Source organism: Petaurus breviceps, unplaced genomic scaffold (assembly GCF_028583685.1).
Source record: "Petaurus breviceps papuanus isolate PSGF00001 unplaced genomic scaffold, PetGlider_PUasm1.0 138, whole genome shotgun sequence".
Classification (NCBI taxonomy): domain Eukaryota; kingdom Metazoa; phylum Chordata; class Mammalia; order Diprotodontia; family Petauridae; genus Petaurus; species Petaurus breviceps.
This window is the reverse complement of record NW_027185694.1, coordinates 3528352-3547586: the sequence shown is the minus strand read 5'-3', so window position 1 is coordinate 3547586 and position 19235 is coordinate 3528352.

Below are 19235 nucleotides of genomic sequence, written 5' to 3'. Positions count from 1 at the left end.
AAGGCAGCAGGTTATCTTCCATGAAAAGAATATAGCCTTTGAAATCCCATCCCTTATGGTTCTGGAATACTCAGGTCCTTCTGAGCTGCAGGAATCCAAGTGAGCTCTATGCATTTATTATCACTTTTCCTTGAGTTTCTTGGAGACCCTGTTGGGTTTAAAGAAAGTGGCTTCCTCTGGATATATTTTTATTTTCCTCCCAGTTGTCTTATATTTGATCTACAAATCAAACACCAGCATAGATCCAGTAAAATGCTCCCCATTCCTTGTGTAAAAATTATATCTACCAGGAAGCAATGGAGACATAATAAGGAATGCCATTACCTAGAGGGAACAAATTATTGTGCAAGCCAAGGTATCTTTTGTCACCAAGATAAAAATAATAAAAGCATTTAAGAATGCTCCAAATCACTAGTAGAAAGTGAATGCAAATTAAAACAATTATGAAGTTTTACCTCATCCCCATCAGATTGGCAAAGATAACAAAAATGGTAAATGTTGGAGGGAATGTGTGAAGTCAGACATATTAACGCATAGCTGTGAAGCTCTAAATTAATCCAAACATTCTTGAAAACAATTAGAAATCATACATAGTCACTAAAAGCCTAATACTCTTATCCAGCAATATCACTATTAAGCATATATCCCAAAGGGGAATAAAATAGTTGGAAAAATCCCAAGCATACCCCAAAAATGTTTTGGAGTGGATTTGAGTACCTTCTATGGAACTGGGCCTGTGCACTTTGGTTCCATAGGTAAGTAGTGACATGTTTTCTGGTCACATGCATTTGAAAGATCAGAGCACATGTGTCCTCTCCCATGAAGCCAAATACATAAGCCCAGTTCCATACATAGGAAAGACACATGAAAAACTCATGGCATTGCTGAACAGATTTCATTTTCACTTCACTCTACACTGGCCAAGGAGCAGGTCAAAGTCCAAAACCAACCAGGACATGGTTTGGGCTTTCAGTTTCAAGGACGATCCCTTCAATGATCATCTCTTCATTGAAAAGGAAGATACCTGCAGGAAGTTCTTCCTGCCAATAAGCACACACACACACACACACACACCTCCCAATTCCTAACCTCTCCAACTCATGATGTAGTCACCAAAATTAAAATTGTCCATCTCTCAGGATCGCTGTCTAGTGACCTGTGCCTAGACAAAGAAAACTAATAATAAAATATAGCAATTTAGATAGTATTTTAAGGCTTACAAAGTATTTTACCTATGTGATCTCTCTTGTTCCTAATAACCACCACCATAAAGGAGATGACACCCAATTTTACAAAAGAGAAAACTGACATTGAGAAAAGTTAATTGATTTGTCCAGTGAATTGCAACTCAAAAACACCGTCTGAGTCAGATTTGAAATCAGGTATACCTAACTCTAAACTCACCACTGCATTCATTGAACAACCTTGCTACCCCTATAAAAGGGCTAATAACAGACTTCAGAGGATTGTCATCCAGTTCCTGCCCTCTACGCAGGAGTAGAACTAGAATAATATCCTAGGTCCTCTTTTCTTCTGGTCTATACTTTCTCTTTATTTCATCAACTAATGTGGATTCAATTATGGATTCTATGAAGATGAATCTATACATGCAACCTTCTTGTCACTCTTGAACTTCAATCTTGCATCCCTAACTACCTGATGGAAAATGGCATCTGAATCTCCCAAAGACATCTCAGTGTGTCCAAAACTCGTTATCTACCTTTCCATCTTCCTAATTTCCTTATTTCTACCAAGAGAATCACCATTATTCCAATAAAATAGGTTCAAAACTTTGAAGTCATCTTCAGATCTTCCCTTTATTTCTCTTTCCAATTAATTGCAAAGTCTGGTCAATTCTATTTCCTTGGGGTCTAATTCATACATAGCTTCACCCTAGTCCAGACTATCATCATCTTTCAGTGAATTATTGGTAGAGCCAAACTGATCGCTCTGCTTCCTGCTACTCCTCTCTCCAATTCATCCTCTAAACTGCTATTCTAATTTTCCTAAAGCAGTGTTCTGACCATGACACTCCCTTGCTAAAAAATCTCTCTATTGTCTCTAGATTAAAGTATATTAAAAAAACATTGATTTAATAATCTAGTGCCAAATTATCTTTATAGACTAATTTTATATTATATCCCTTTATTCACACAACTTAAACTGGACTACTTGCTGCTCCCTAGACATGTTATCTACCTCCCACCTCCTTTTTTTTATATAAGCTGTTTTCTGTGCCTGAATTCTCTCCCTCTCCATCTCTGGCTCTCAGAATCCCTTACTTCCTTCAAGTTCAAGTTACAGTGCTGCCTTTTACATGGGGCTGATCCACCACACAAAAAAAGAACTGCTATAAATATTTTTTTTTACTTACTACTGATAATTAAATGGATTCACCCAATTAAATGGATGCCACCATCAGTGGCATCTCTGACTCCTGGGATTTTTTTTTTGCTTTTTATGTAATTTAAATTTATCTGTGTACACATTGTAAATCCAGTGGAGCGCAAGGTTCTTGGGCGTAGGGACTATTTCTTGTTTTATCTTTGTGTCCCAAACACCTAACACAGTATCATGTTCATTGTAGGCATTACATACTTATTGAAACAAATTGAATTGCAGTAATAAAATAGGTGTTTTAGTATGTACAAAAATATTTATAGCGGTTCTTTTTTCTGGTGGCAAAGAACTGGAAATTGAGGAGATGCCCATCAGTTGGGGAATGGCTGAACAAGTTGTGGTGTATGAATGTAATGGTATGCTATTTTTCCATAAGCATGGTGAACAAGCAGATCTCAGAAAAAAAAAACCTGGAAAAGCTTAAATGAACTGGTGCTGAGTAAAGAGAGCAGAACCAGGAGAACATCATACACAGTAACAGCAACAATGTGCAATGACTTATCTTTTATCAATGCAAGGATCCAGGACAACTCCAAAGAACTCATGGTGGAAAATGCTGTCCACATCCAGAGAAAGAATTATGGAGTCTGAATGCAGATTGAAGCATATTATTTGCTCTCTTTTCTTTTTTTCTTGTTTTTGTTTGTTTCTTCTTTCTCATGTTTTCTCCCATTTGTTCTAATTCTTCTTTACAGCATGATTAATGTGAAAAATTAGGTTCAATATGAAAGTACACATTTAGCATATATCAAACTGCATGCCATCTTGGGGATGAGGGAGGGGAGAGATGGGGAGAAATTTTGGAACTAAAAATCTTATAGAAGTGAAATTTCTTAAGTCTAAATGCTCACATCAAAAATTTTACACTTGACTCTTCTGAGCTGGTTTGAGCTGGCTCCAGCAACACCTTTGCGTAAGCAGTGTGATATAGTAAATAGAGTGTTGAAGCTTAAGTCAAGAATACCCAAATTCAAATCCTATTTCTGACATTATTTAGCTGTGTGATCCTGAGCAAATCACTTTACCTCTCTGAGACTCTTGTTTCATCTACAGAATGAAGATATCTGTCACCTAATTTATGATGTTGTTTTGAAGCCCAAATAAAATAATGCAAAATTAAGCACTTTACAAGTGTTAGTTACAACTTCATTCTATAAAATGAAAATACTATCTGCTTATTATATATTTCATAGGGATAAATTAGATTATATAGGCAAAACATGATAGCAGGAATCTACACTCTCAAATGACTCTGATGTTGTTAGCATAATTATCCAAGCAGGTTCAAGTAGTAGAGAGCTTATAGACCTGTCTGAATTCTTGTTGTTCAGTTGTTTTTCTGTCATATCAAGTCTTCGTGATCCCATTTGGAGTTTTCTTGGCAAAGATACTGGATACTCATTTACCAATTCCTTCTCCAGCTCATTTTACAGATGAGGAAATTAAAGCACACAGGGTTAAATGACTTGCCCAGAGTCATACAACCTGTAAGTGCCTGAGGCTGGATTTGAACTCATGAAGATGAGTCTTCTTAACTCCAGACCCAGAATATTATGCTATCTGCCCCAGTTAGAAAAGTGAAAAACTGAAAATCCACAATGTGGAATCCAGGTTTATTTTGTTTAATTTAATAGAAGTACTCCTGAAAAGAGGTATAAACTGAGATTTTTATAAATTGAATTTTAAGTCATCAAGAGGGCTAATTCTATAATGGTTCAGTCTTTCATAATTTAATAAAATGAAAAAAGCATTATTTCGTGCTAATAATCACCTTTTGTTTACATTACTCCTTACTGTATTGGATTTTCAAAGAATTCTGATATATATATCAGTTCATTCAATTAACACAACAATCTTTGGGGAAGGGGAAGGGTATAGTAAATTCATCAGCTCCAATGGACCTATCTCTGTGTACAGATGACCCATGGGTCTACATACCCAGCCCCAGTCTCTTCCCCGAGTTTCAGTCCCACATCTCTGTTTCCCTGCTTTATATTTCAAACTCAATTCCCTTGAAACATGTCAAATTCTCTATGTCCAAAGCTAAACTATTTTTTACCCAAAACATTATCTTGCAAATTTCACCATTTATGGCAAACACTACTCTCTTTCCAATTTCTTAGGTTTGTAACTCCAATATTGTCCCAGACTCTTCATTCCCTTGTACCCCACATATCCAGTCAGTTACCTAACCTCCTCCTGATCTATCAAGCTACATTGCCTGTAACTACAATGCATGGCCTGAAAAGCTGGTCTCCTTAACACAGAGCATATACACAGAAAATTGTTTTCACTTGCAACATCTCTTTTAGGAAGCTTGGGTGGTATCAATCAATGGATTGCTTTGAGAATTATTTCATATCTCATAACAAAGATTATTTGGTCCAATCGTATTACTGTACAAAGTCTTGTGACAAACTAGCTATGAGGCAGCAAAGTATATATAGTTCAAAGGATATAGAAACCCTGGAAGCAGAAAACCTGGGCTTGAATCTCATTTATTGACTGATGAAGCAGCTGAATAGTGCAATGTATATAATTCTGGGCCTGAAGTCAAGAAGATCTAAATTCAAATATATGCAATCTTAGGCAAGTTACTTAATTTCTGCCTGCCTCAGTTTCCTTAATCACAAAATGGAAGTAATAACATCTATTTCCCAGGGTTATCATGAGGATCAACTAAGATAACACTTAGGACAGTGCCCAGTATATAATAGGTATTACAGGAATGTTAGCTGTTATTATTGTAATCATCATTATTAATAAATTCTTATTCCTGTCCCCATGAGAAAATCAGTCAATCTTTCTAATTCAAATTGTTTTTCATCTATATATAACCCAGACATATCTGGGCATGCCCAGTTCTCCCAACATGGAGGTACCTTTGAAGAACCTTTGAAGCATGTATAGATTTCCTAACATGGAGGCCTTTTCAACCCCCTACTGCATGGGAGGGGGTAGTCTCCTTTGATTGCCTGCCTTCATCTTTACAGCTGGTAAAGGGACTCACCCTTTCTCTTTTGTCTGCTTCTCTTTTCCAGCATTCTTTTTTCCTGTGTGCTCCTTCCTGCTGGAGGACACCATGGACTGAATTCATATGGGGGAGGGGGGAGAATGGACTTTCTTTTCCTATCCTCCCTCTTTTAACCCAGCTCTGAGAAACTGGGGTGTGAGGGAGTGTTTCTTCACTGTGTTGTTTGCCCTTCTTCTTTTCAGGTGTCAAAGGTGATCCCTGAGGGATTCAGGAGTTCAAGCCATGGTGCCTTTGGAACCAGGATTTCAGGAGAGGTGGTACAGTCAGTCAGCCAGCCAGCCAGCCTAGCATGGAAACCATGAGAATCCAGGGTGCCTGGGACTCAAGCCCCAAGGGGGTTTTGGATTTGAAATTGGGATTGTACTCTATAGTAACCAAGCTAAATCATGAACCTAATCTCCTTCCCTTCCTAAGAAGACTGAGGTGGCACAAAGTAGAAAGAGGAATTACACTTTCCAGATGTGCTAGGGAGTTTGTATATTTGTTTGTATATAAGTTTGTATATTTTGATCCAACCTTCTGAAATCAATATTTCTCTGTAAAATTAAATACAATTGTTTGTGGACAAATAGAACTGGGGTGTAGGAAGACAGCCCTACAAATGAACGAATGCCATTAGTAGAGTCTGGAGCCAAAGACTAAGAGTCTAGACATAGACACACTTACACACACACACACACACAAAAAAAAAAAAATCTTCTTATGGGTACTAGAGAATCCTGGGAGTGGGGTGAAATAGTTAAAACTAACACACTTGGCCTTCAGACATTGGGGGACAGAGAAGTTGGTGCTACATAAAAAATTAGAAAAATCATTCTGGCTCTACCCAGTTCCCAGGGGTATTGCAAAGAAAATACATTGCAAACTCTCAAAGCAAGTTAGAAAGATTAATCATCATTGTTTTCATTATTGTTGAGATGCAACATGGTAAAGCAAATAGAGAGCTGACCTCTAAAGCAGAGATTCAGATCCTAGCTCACTCAATCAATACATATTCATTCAGAGCCCACTTTATGCCAGGCACTGTGATGTGCTCTGATACATCCTGGCCATGTGATCCTTGGCAAGAGCCCCAGCCTCTCAGGACTCAACCACTCTAAAACTACACATCACAGAGACTAAACAAGACCAAAAAGTATTATTATCATGACTATTAGTGTTGCATACAAATTTTTATTTCTGATCAGGAATGGGAATTTGTTTTTAAACAATGCCTACTATATATATATATATATGTATATATAAAATTTAATCCTAACATTCCATTATTCACACAATTATGCTAGGGAAGGAACCCCCTCTCACAGAAGCATCGTGGCATCATCCATAAAGAAATGACATCAAAGGCATGAAGGCCTAGGTTGAAGTCTTGCCTTGATGCATATTATCTGCATGATGCTGAGCAAGCCTCTTAACTTCTCTGTGCCCCTAGAAACTCTCTAAGGCTGCAAGTTGGAGAGATAATGACTTTCATTGGTAGAGAAGGAATTACCTCACCTGGGAGTGCCCTATGCCAAGAAAAAAGCAGATCTAGTCTCTATCCCTTATCTCTCTGATAGCCATATACAGGGTGTCTCAAAAGACTTAGATATTTAAGCACTAAGGCTTTTGTACCATCTCAGAACCCTGGAAATGGAAAGAATATGCAGGGTTTTATTTTATCCCCCCCATGCGGCTATAAAGTTCCTCTCCGTTTTTCTTTTTTTTATAGCAACTCTATTGTTGGCCTTCCATGCTGTCTCTCCAAGCTCCCTCTCATTGTGCAATTCTGGGATGCTCTATAATTAGAAGCTGGTGAGGCATTAGTCCCTTCCTCTGGGCAAGTTTGTGCCTTAGTACCTCTCTGTGACCTTCCATGCTAATTAAACTGCATGTGAGAATAAAGAACATTGGTACTTAACTAAAATAAAAAGCAATTAGGTAGAAACATTTGGAGATGATTGTATGTTAATAAGAAATCTTAATCAATGTGAATGCCAGTGAGACCAACAGAAGTTCCTTTGAAGACTTAACATTTTCTTATAAAAAAGAAAGATAAATTTGCCTGTGCCCTGGGAAAAAGAGACATACACACGTGGATGCATGCAAAAGCATTTGATTTATATGTGGCCATCAGGAAAATTTGATGACTAATTTTATTCTCTCTGTTTTCTGGACATTATCAAAATATCCCTAGAGCCAATTATGCCTTACTTTCAAGGACCTTAATTGAGAGTACTTTGTATCTTCATCCAAGAAATCATGATCATGTTATAATATATTATTGCATTAACCTCATCATCTCTTTTCCATTCCAGGGAGACATTTGATCATTTATATTAGCATTTGAAAGAGAAACTAAAGCTTAGTGAGGCCAGGGGGCTCAAGCATGTCTACCCAGTCAACATAATACAAAATGGGAACAATAATGCAAACACTAAAACTAAAAGGCGCAAAAGCCCAGCTGAATTATGGAAATTCCAGGGGGTTTGTGTTTTACAGACTATTTTAAACAACATCTCAGTTAATGCCATTGCTAAGAACTGGCATGACTGTCAGTGGGAAGTATAATGGTAGAGGCTCATGAGATGGTGCCATGGGGTGTGCCCTCAACTTCTGAGAGGAACTGCCCTCTTAGTCACTCAACCCTTGAGTGCCAGTACAAGTTGGAAGAGAAAGCTAGAGAATGGGCACACTGCTGTGCTAACTCACAACAGTTTACCAAAGTCAAATTGTATTAGCTGCTAATAATTTCACAAGACACGATCATCTAAGATTTCTATGTAGTTGATAGCAACTAGTTCAACATCTCCTTCATAGACAATAGGACAAAAGAAAACAAATTTAAATTTCATTATCAAGGTCTTAGGTTAGATAAAAATTAGAGTCTATTAATAAAGAAGTCATTTTTTCTGAAGGTTTTTTTTTCTTACTTTTTTTGAAGATCTTTAAAAATAGGAGAGAGGTGGCTAGGTGGTATGGTGAATAGAGCCCCAGCCTTGGTGTCAGGGGGACCTGAGTTCAAATTTGGCCTCAGACACTTAACACTTACCATGTGACCCTGAGCAAGTCACTTAACCCCAATTGCCCTGCCTTCCCCCCCTCCAAAAAGAAAAAAAAAAGAGAGAGAATTTTATTTATCAAGACAGTTTAAGTCTAAACCTCTCTTTTGATAAGAAAATGGACTCGGGATGGCCAGGTAGCACAGTGAGTTAAGAGCACCATCTCCAGAGTCGGGATGACCTGGGATAGAATCTGGGCTCAGATACTTAGCACCACACCCAGAAATAACTGGCTGTGTAACCTTGAGCATGTTATTTAACCCCAATTGCTTAAAAAAAAAAAGTAAATGGACTCAATCTCCTCTCAAGGGTTCTTCTAGCCAAAAAACAGAAGAAATTTACTTGATAATTTTATTACATATATAAAAAGAATAGCAAGTTGTACATAGATTTGCAATGTCAGGAGCAATCATCTTTTTTCTATTATATTTTGGAAATGTTTTACTTCATAAATTAAAAATGAAATAAAATTTTTTAAAAGAAAATATCATATACCTAAAATGATAAGCACTTTCCTCAAACATTATTTTACAAATCAGGAAACATAGCAGTATACATTATTTCTCCTACACACACACACACACACACACACACACACACACACGCATTCTATAGTCCAGGCATTCTAGCCCATTTGTTGCTTTATACTGAAGACACCCAATTCCCTATCTCCTTTTTTGTACTGGATGTCCCCCATGCTTAAAATGTTCTTTCTTTTACCTCTTCCCAATGGAATCTCTAGTGTCCTTCAAATTACAAGTCAGAAGCCACTTTCTGAGTGCAATCTGTCCTGATCCTCTCAACTACAAGTGCCCTCCTTTTAAAAACTTTATTGTATTAATCCTGCATATATCCTGCAAATAATAATAATAATTATCAGTATCATTATTATTATTATAGCAGCATTTATATAGCCCTTTAAGGTTTTCAAGACATTTTACAAATATTATCACATTTGATGCTCACAACAACCATAGGAGGGGAGTACTATTTTTATCCCCATTTTACAAATGAGGAAACTGAGGCAAACAGAGATTAAGTGAATTTCCCAGAGTCACACAGATATTAAGTTTTGATCCCTCAAGGGTAGATTTGAACTCAGAGCTTCCTGATTCCTAGTCTAGTGCTCTATCCAGCTTGACACCTAGCTGTCTGTATGTATACAGTTATATAAAACTTTATTGGCAAGAGGACTGACTGCTGGAAAATGAACTTTTTCCCAAGATAGGAAAGATTAAAGCAGTATGGGAGGGGGAAGCTTGTAGGGAAAAGAGAAGGTGAAAAACTCTTGCTTTGCTCATTTGGGAAAAAGAAAGGGTGAAGCTTATAGGCACTAGCCAAGAGCTGATGGAAAGGAAGGGTTGCTACCTCAAAGTGAATATAATCTATGATTGCAATTTCTATGAACTAAATAATAGAAAGCAGTGCTTGAAATAAGTAGATGACAAATATAACTGTGGGCAAGCAAGGACTTGCTGTACCTCTCAAATAAATCCAGGTAGGCAGCACCCACTCCTTAAGAGCTTATGGAGAGAGTGACATATTCATTGTTGAATATGTCAATGAGCATTTCACTTAAGGTAAAAGCCAATTATTGAACTCTGTAAACCTTTTTAATCATACTAGCAACATACCTGAAGTTATATTACTATATCCTAGGAGCCTATTCCTTTTACAGGGGGTTACTGTAAGTGCCAACTCTGACTTGGTGGCTTCTCTTTTTTGTTCTTGAAATCTTTATGATTTCTGTGCTACAAAATAATCATTTCAATCAGCGTTTATTAATCACCTAATAATCACATGGTATTATGATATGACCTGGAGATGAAAAAGAAAAAAAAAAGATTCCCTTCTCTCAAAAACTTGTATTCAACATAGAGAAGAAAACCTAAACTGTCCTTTGAGGAAACCTAGGGAATGTAAAAGGTAGTCAGTGATAAGGGGAAAAGACTTTTTTGAGGTAGAGGTGACCACTTGTTCAAAGGCATGGATTTAGGAGGTGGAGTGCTATATATTCAGCATTGCTATTCATGTCCACACTGTGAGAAATGCTAATAGTTTGGTTCCCACAGATTCAAAGACAGATGTTACACAGGACACTCAGGAATGTGTATACCAGGATAGGGGGAAGGAAGGGCAGAATGACCCTATCCAATCATATAGCTGGAAGAAATCTATAAGTTCCTCTTGAAGGGAACCCAGGCTGAAACCAACTCAAACTGACCAGAGTCAAGGGATAGTCACCAACTTTTTACTAATACGCATGCTTAACTAGCCTTGTGAATATATATATTTTTTGCTTTTCTGGAGGGAAATTGGGGTTAAGTGACTTACCGAAGGTCACACAACTAGTTTTTGTGTTACGTGTCTGAGGCCAGATTTGAACTCAGGTCCTCCTGACTCCAGGACCGGTGCTCTACTCACTGTACCACCTAGCCACTCTAGTCTTGTGCATATTAACTCACACCCCACAAGAGGAGAAAGACACCATTTTTCATTTTTGAACATGCATCCCATGACAAGGGAGGAGGGACATTTCAAGGAGTAACATGCAAAGGGCAGATCAGGAAGAGTGATATCTTGTTTGAGGGGAGCATGGCATAGGCAGTTTAGGAGGCTGCACCTAGCCAATGGGGAAGAAGGTGGGAAATTCTAATGGAAGAAGCATTAAAGGGCTTGAATTTGTCTAAGTCTCTGCACTCTTCATTCAGGAGGTACCCATTCACTAGGAATGTAAAATAAAAGTAATGAAAACCTTCCTGGCTTTTCAATGAATATTGTTTATTCCTAGACTAAGGATGTTTCTCACAACATAATCTCTCATCTCTAGATTCTAAGAAAAAGATTTTTCAAGACCTTAAACCTTTTGCTGGAATCTTATGATTTCACCACTAATTTGATAAAACATAAGAAAAAGGACATGATGAAATAACTACAGAGAAGTTGAGTGCTGAAGTAATTTTAAGGAAAATACCTGAACATAGACCAGTGTGAGGGTTATCTCAGGAACTAGTTGGGTATTGTGAAATTAACAAAAAACCTTCTGTAGATCAATGTCAAATTGTAATCATAACAAAATTGATATATATCTTTAAAATCCAGATTCTAAAGTGGTCTGGCAGTTATTGTATATTATAATAGGCAATATTTTCTGGGATAGGATGACCATGGATTATTTTTAATGCACTGAATTTATTCCACTATTCAATTTTATTGGCCACCCCATCCCCACTCTAAGCACTTGCCTATAATTTGAGTTGTATTTAAAAATAACAAGCTGTAAAGCCACGCACTAGCAGCCTTCTAAAGGACTGCTGCTGTGAACAGCTTTCAAGGTTATGATTTCATAATATAGTGAGCTCTCTATTTATTCAATAACAAATAAGAGCAAAACATTCATAGAAAATCAAAGTACAGCATTCAAAATGTTACAACTTATCACAGAAAATCAAAATACAGCATTCACCATGTCACAACTCAACAACTTATCACTAAAATGGCCACATAGTTTTCACCAAAGTGGTCACATAGTTTTCAACAAAATACATTCATTTAGTCAATCATAAAATCCTTAATTCAATCACAAAGTACAAAAGTCAAAGTTCTCCCCCGCTATGTCACAGTAAATCATAATCTTCTCAGCCAGTACACAGTACCAAAGTAAAGTCTTCTTTCAGCTTGACTCAAGACAGGCTCTCAGCTTCCATGGTTCCTATTCCATGGTTCCAGCTCCAACTGTCACCTGGGTTCAAAGGCAGGCAGCTCCCAGTTTCTTGTGCAGTTCTTCATCCAGTTCCCACTCCATATCAAAATTCACAGTGTCCAGTCCACCTCAAGCCCTTCACAGTTCCTGTTTCTGGGAAGACAAGGCTTAACAAAGCCACAAATAGACAAAGTACCAACACCACAGTCATGCTTCCTCTGGCAGATCTGGCTGGCTCTCAGAAGTCTTCAGCAGAAGTTTCAGCTGGTTCCCAAGGTCAAAATCACTTCATCCAGGTTCTCAAAATAAAAATCATTCTCTCCAGCCTGGGCCTCTCTTCCTCAGCCTCCAGAACCTGGTTCCAAGAAGATATGAAATTCCAGCTAGGGTTTCTCCTTATATACCTATTAACTTCTCCCTGTTTTGCCCCTTCCTGTTGCATCAGCAACTTCTGTTACATCAGCAACAAGGGTTCATACCTTTTGTTTCTTAACGGAAGCTTGATCCAATTAATTTCAAACTAGGTGCTACGTACTTGTTAGCTTTGCCAACAAAAAGGGATCAAATTACATTACTATTACACAAGCCAACTTTATTGTACAATCAGAACATTCTATGTGTAAATTCTAAAGCTATTAAGAAAAGTCCCTCTGCTGTTAAACATTTTCATCTGCAAGATTATCTACACAAACTGTTTAGGAAATTAAAGTAAACATTTTCAGGGGTGTGTCATTTATTAGTGCAAATCCAAGGTACTTTCCTATGACTCAAGCCAAAAAAAAAACTTTATTTTTTTAAAAGAAATCAATTCCTCTACAAATGCTATTTTGAAATGAATTAATTTCTTCTCTAATACTATTGGTTTAATCTTTTCTAGGTAGAACATTCCTTTTTGTTAAATGAGCTCAATAAACTTTGCACTCAAAAATTAAGCAAGCCTAATAATGCAAAGCAGGTAATTGATTTCCATTTATCACTTATATTTACCATTCTAAGAATTATGGAAACTAATGTCAGTCTATTTCTATTTTATACAATGTTATGTAATATGCAATATATTGAGGGTGTGTATATATAATATGTATATATTTATACATACAAGCTATATGTATGTATATATATACATATATATATATATTTCTTTCCCTATAAATTCACATATGAGAAGGGGATCAAAATGAGAATGAAATTCTTTCTCTCTGTCTCTGTTGGGTGGTTTTTAGTTGAATGATAGAATTAAGTCATATTTACCTTATGGAAACTATTCTAGATAATAAGACAATTCTCTGGATGATTCTGTTGGATCTAATAAGTAAGTTCAATAGTCTTAGAATTGAGGAATGACTTGTCATATCCACATCCCAGGGGCATAGAGCAGGCAGAAGAAGCAAACAAGAATGCATAGAATTTCAAAGATCTCAGATGTGTAGAATGCAATGTGGACCCAGGTAAGGAAATGGTTCAATTGCCATTGTGACCAGTAAGACAAAGCAAGTTGATGGCCAGGAATCAAGCAGAAAAACAAGAGTTTGAGCCATGCAGTGTGACAGTGTTACCTACATGTAGGAATCAGTAATCAGAAAAGATCGAGTATAGGCCTGGTTGTTTCCATGGGGAGAGGGGACACTTAAGATGTGGGAGCAGAGTGACATACCAGGCAGTAAAAGCATCTGAGAAATCAGAAGCCAAGCAACAGAAAGCAACCTAAAGTCAAGCACTTCCATCTACTCTTAGGTTTACCAAGATTCACAAGCTGGATGACAGATGCTTCTTAAACAGACAATACTGCCAACTTAGCAGGACCCATAGAAGACTCAGAAGTTAATTTTATTCTGAATGATTTTTTTCCTACCTCATTTCACTCAATGGTGTAGAAATGACCTAAGAAATACTTAGAATTAAGTACATCATAAGAGAAAGAAGCCAGTCTCTTATGGGTAGAAAAAAATACAATAACCTTAGATTCTCACTTTATATTCTCAGAGTACACTCAGTTCTGTTGATATTATTGTCATAATAATAGTTATGATGGTGATAATCATGACTCTTATCTTGTATTTTAAGGCTAACAAAATGCTTTCCCTAAAGCAATCCTGTAATTTGGATAATATGAACATTATCAACCCATTTTACTGAAGAAGAAACTGAGGCTCAAATAACTTACCTTCAAGTCACACATATTTAAAAACAGTTCTCCAGGGCTCAGCATGCACATTTTTGAATCATACTACTCTTCTTAAGGGAAAAGAAATAATTAGAGTCTAGGGAGCAAAATCTAAAGGGATACCATCAGGCTATTCCTACATAGTATGAATTGTTTCATATGAGGAATGTTTAAAAGCTCAGAATCTCAAGTTTAATTTGTGCCACACAAATATCTGAAGGCTCTCTACAGAATGGAGAATCTGAATGATAGAAGGTTATGCGGCACTCACCAGGGAGGACCATCACATTTTTAGCAATTGAAACAGTCTGTGCCAGTTTCAGAAAGAACAAATTTCAGTTGCCCACTTACAGCACCACCATTAGGAAGTATGAATAGTCAGCTACTAAAATGCCAGGATCATGTCTAACTCTGCTATCGAATGTCAAACCCAACATTTAGTTTTCTGTTTTGATGATTACCATCAAGAAGATGACAGACCTTTTCCCTAGAACAGTCTCTTCTGCTGCTTTTAAGAAAAAGTACAATATTCCTTCCCCAAAAACTCAAGTCATCTAAATGAAAGGGTAGCTATTAAGTCATTATCAATTTTGGTTAGCAATCATTGATTTACCACAAATTTCTTTGATAAAGACCTCATTTCACAAATATATAGAAAACTGATTCAAATTTATAGAAGTCATTCCTCAATTGATAAATTGTCAAAGGATATGAACAAGCAGTTTTGAGAGAAAGTAATGCTATCCATAGTCATGAAAAAGTGTTCTAAATCACTATTGATTAGAGAAATGCAAATTTAAATAACTCTGAACTGCAACCCACAACTACCAGACTGGCTAATATGACAGAAAAGGAAAATTATAAATGTTAGAGGGTTTGTGGCAAAATTGAGACCACTAATGCACTGTTGGTGAAGTTGTACACTGATTGAATCATTCAGTAGAGCAATTTGGAACTATGCCCCAATGGCTATGAAAACATGCATTCCCTCTGACCAAGATATGCAACTACTAGGTTTGTATCCCAACAAAAATAAAAAATAAGAAGGAAAAGGACCTATATGAACAAAAATGTTTACAGCGGCTCTTTTAGTGATGGCAAAGAATTGGAAATTGAGGGGATGTCCATCAATTGGGAAATGGTTGAACAAGTTGTGATAGTGATGGAATATGATTTTGCTATAAGAAATGATGAGCATGATGCTCTTAGAAGAATATGGAAAGAATTACATGAACTGATGCTAAGTGAAAGAAGTAGAACAGTGGTACCACCATATATAGTAATAGCAATATTGTATGATGATCAATTGTTTAACTGTTCTCAGCAATATACTAATCAAAGACAATTATGAAGGACTTATGATGAAAAAATCTTATCCATCTCCAGAGAAAGAACTGATAGAGCTTGAAAGCAGATTGAAGTATACTTTTTCTTTACTTTGTTCTTTGTTTTTCTTTTACAAAATGACTAACACAGAAATATGTTTTGCATGATTGTATATGTATGATATGTACATATATACATATATGTGTGTATATGTATATGTATGTATATATACACACGCATATATATATATATATGCTTGCCTTCTCAATGAAGTGGGTAAATGAGGAATGGAGGGAAAGAGGGAGTTCGAAAAATTTAAAAAACTAAATGTTAAAAATTGTTTTTTACATGTAATTGGAAAAAATATATTAAATTAAAAAAAGAAATGTGAGTATTGGAGGGAAAGGAGGGCAAAGAGAGAAAGGAAAAAATAAAGAAGGGGGAAAGGTTAGGAGAAAAAAATCTTAGGAAGATGAGAAAATTATAGAATCAGAGAAAATGGAGAAAGGGGGGAAATAAAGCCAAATTTTGAGATAAGTAAACTATATTATAGTAACAGAGGAACTATATTGTCATAGCCTTTCACTTATTCTATCTTTCCAATGCTTTCCCATTCCTTGATCAACTCTTTATTCTGTTCAAGCTGGACTTGATACCCAACTCCTACTATACTCAAACCACTCCTGAGCATTTGATCATGAATTTCCATCCTTCATCAGGCATATCATTATCAATCACATCTTTCTTTCAAGGATGAGTTTAAATCTAACCCTGTCCATGAAATGTTCCTTAACAACTCTAACCCACAAGAATCTTTCTCTTCTTTCAGTTGTTCTTCCAAATGTAATGAATATTAGTCACTTATTGATATATATTCTAATGTTCTCAAAATGGCTCATGAAGGTCTATCTTGTCTCTCCAATTAGACTGAACACATTAAAGAAAGTGACCTTGGTTGCTAGTGTTTTTTAATCTCCATCACAGAGGTTCTTATCATATTGTTTACTTGACGAAGTTCAGGAAAACAGAAGTTCCTAAGAGAATATGAAATTAATTTGGAGCTATATATCACCATTTTGATATGCTTTCAATGAAGCATTTTCCAAGGGCACTACTTCCCAGGGAGCTTTTCAGGTCCCTGTAGCTTATAACTCACAAAGTCAAAGACAAAAAAAATGTATCATTTGAATAATGTTAATTTCATTCCAAGGCTTTTGGATTATTCATCCCTATGAATGATCCGGTCTCATTAGATTCAGGCATTCCCTCTAAATGCTTGGCTGGATTCCAAACAGTTATTCGTTCAACTCAATAATCTAAGTTTATTGTCTTAAATAAATCACACCTGACAAATAACTCATGCTTCAAAATGATCTTTAAAAGTGGGTGTTAAAGTAATACTGTCAGTTCCAACAAACTCAGGAGATTTTAAGTCTTTCAACCAAACAACTAAAAAGCTTGACATGTTAATTTATTGCTGTACCACTTCTTACAACAGTACTTTGATTGGTCTCTATTACTTACCAAGCAGTACCTCCTTTCAACAGAAATGTAATTTACATATGGAAAAAAGGGTTATCCAAAAGATCAGCTATCAGCAGAATATGTGGAGAGGTATTCTTGAAGAGTCAATCCTTTTCTTCATCCAATTTTGACATTTAAAATATTACTATCATTTACAACTAAACAATTACAATGGCTGTATTTATTTTCTTATAAGCAACAAGGAACACTTTCTATAAATAATGATGGAAGTTTCACATATATGCCTTGGGGAGTACACCTGAAAGCATTTAATCATGTTAAAGATGGATGTATAATAGAAAAGGGCATTTCCCAAACTACATTATAAAAATGAAAGAAACATATGTTAATAATGTAATCGAATATATTGTAAGAAATGACCTTATAAGCCATATTGGGAAGAAATGAAATAATGCAGTAATGACTAAGCAGTGTGATCTAACTTGTAGGATACAAGAATTGGTCAATCAACCAGTTCTTATTGAGTGCCTCTCACATAATCAGTTCTCTATTATCTGTGTTAGCTGAAAATATTGTTAGTATTCATGGTTAAAAATAGTGAATAACTCAAACGTGTTTGGTTTTAGGATATATCTTTGAACTTACATCTAAGTACTTTCATTCATCCAACAATAAACACTTACCAAGCAGTAACAAGTTTTGTTAACTTTGCTTAACTCATACAAATTACTTGAAAACAATCTTCCATGATAAAATGCTCTCCACTGGACAGTACTCAACCTCAGAAGAACAGAACTGTGGGAACTGAGATGACTTGATAGGATATACCATCCCTACTGAGATATATTCTAAAATATAAACTCTGTGAATTCAATTATATTCATCAAACATTCATTAAATGTCTATTATTTGCAAGATACTGTGTTAGTTGCTGGGAATAGAAAGATAAAGGCAGAAAGCAGTCCCTCCCATCTTGAGGAGCTTCCGTTCTATGGATGGGGATGCCAACTGTACAGAGATTAGTAAATACAAGATAATTTAAGGAAGAATAGAGAATTGTCAACTGACAACATCTGAATAGGCTTTATATAGGAGCCTGTAATTGAGACAATGCACAATAAGAGGACAAGAAACCACATATTCAATGAGGTAAAAAATATAACATTGAATTCAAAGTCTGCTAGGAGGCCATCCTGACTGAAGTATAATTTGAACCATCTTGAAATGTAAGTAGGAGTCAAATTGTCAAGAACTTTTAAGCCAGACTGAGGAGTTTGTATTTCATCCTAAAGAGAATAGGAAACCATTTTTTTTTATCTTTAACAAGAGAATACCATGGACAGGTCCATGTTTTAGGAATATTGTTTTGGTAGGCATATGGAGGGCAAATGAGAGAAGAAAAAGACTGGAAACAAGATTGACCACAGACTATAAGTAATTACCTAGGGATAATCTATGTAAAGCACTTTACATAACTGAAAAGAATCATATAAATGCCAGCTATTGGTGTTGTTGTTGTCGTTGTTGCTGTTGTGGGAAATAGATTTGTCACATGAACCCCTGACTCTCTTCCAAAGCAGCACAAAACAATCACAAAAGGAAAGCAGGAAAGTCTGAGAAGCTGGAAGCCTCCCAGAATCTTTCCTGGCACTTTACCCTTTAATTCACCCATTCATTGACCCAGGAATTTCACAAAAGATGAGCCAGTTAGTCTTACATCTGTATGGAACACAACTTGAATTCCTCTTATTGTTGGAAGAGGGTGAGGTATGAATGGAACCATAGAATCTTCTATCCAGTACATGAACTGGGCTGAGTTCTTGAACAAGCCGCTAATCTCCATTTGTTCTTAACAACATTAACTGAAAGATTTTCCAGATTCAGCATATTACTCCCCATTATCTACTTTTAATGATTTAAATAATTAATAATTTAATAAAAATTACAATAAGTAATTAATTTTGAGATATTTATTGTAATTATTTGCTTTTAAATTGCCTACATTTCCCCCTAAATCAGTCCTTTACAAAATCCCTTTCCATAAAGTTATTCTTCACAACACTTTTTAAAGAGGAAAATAAG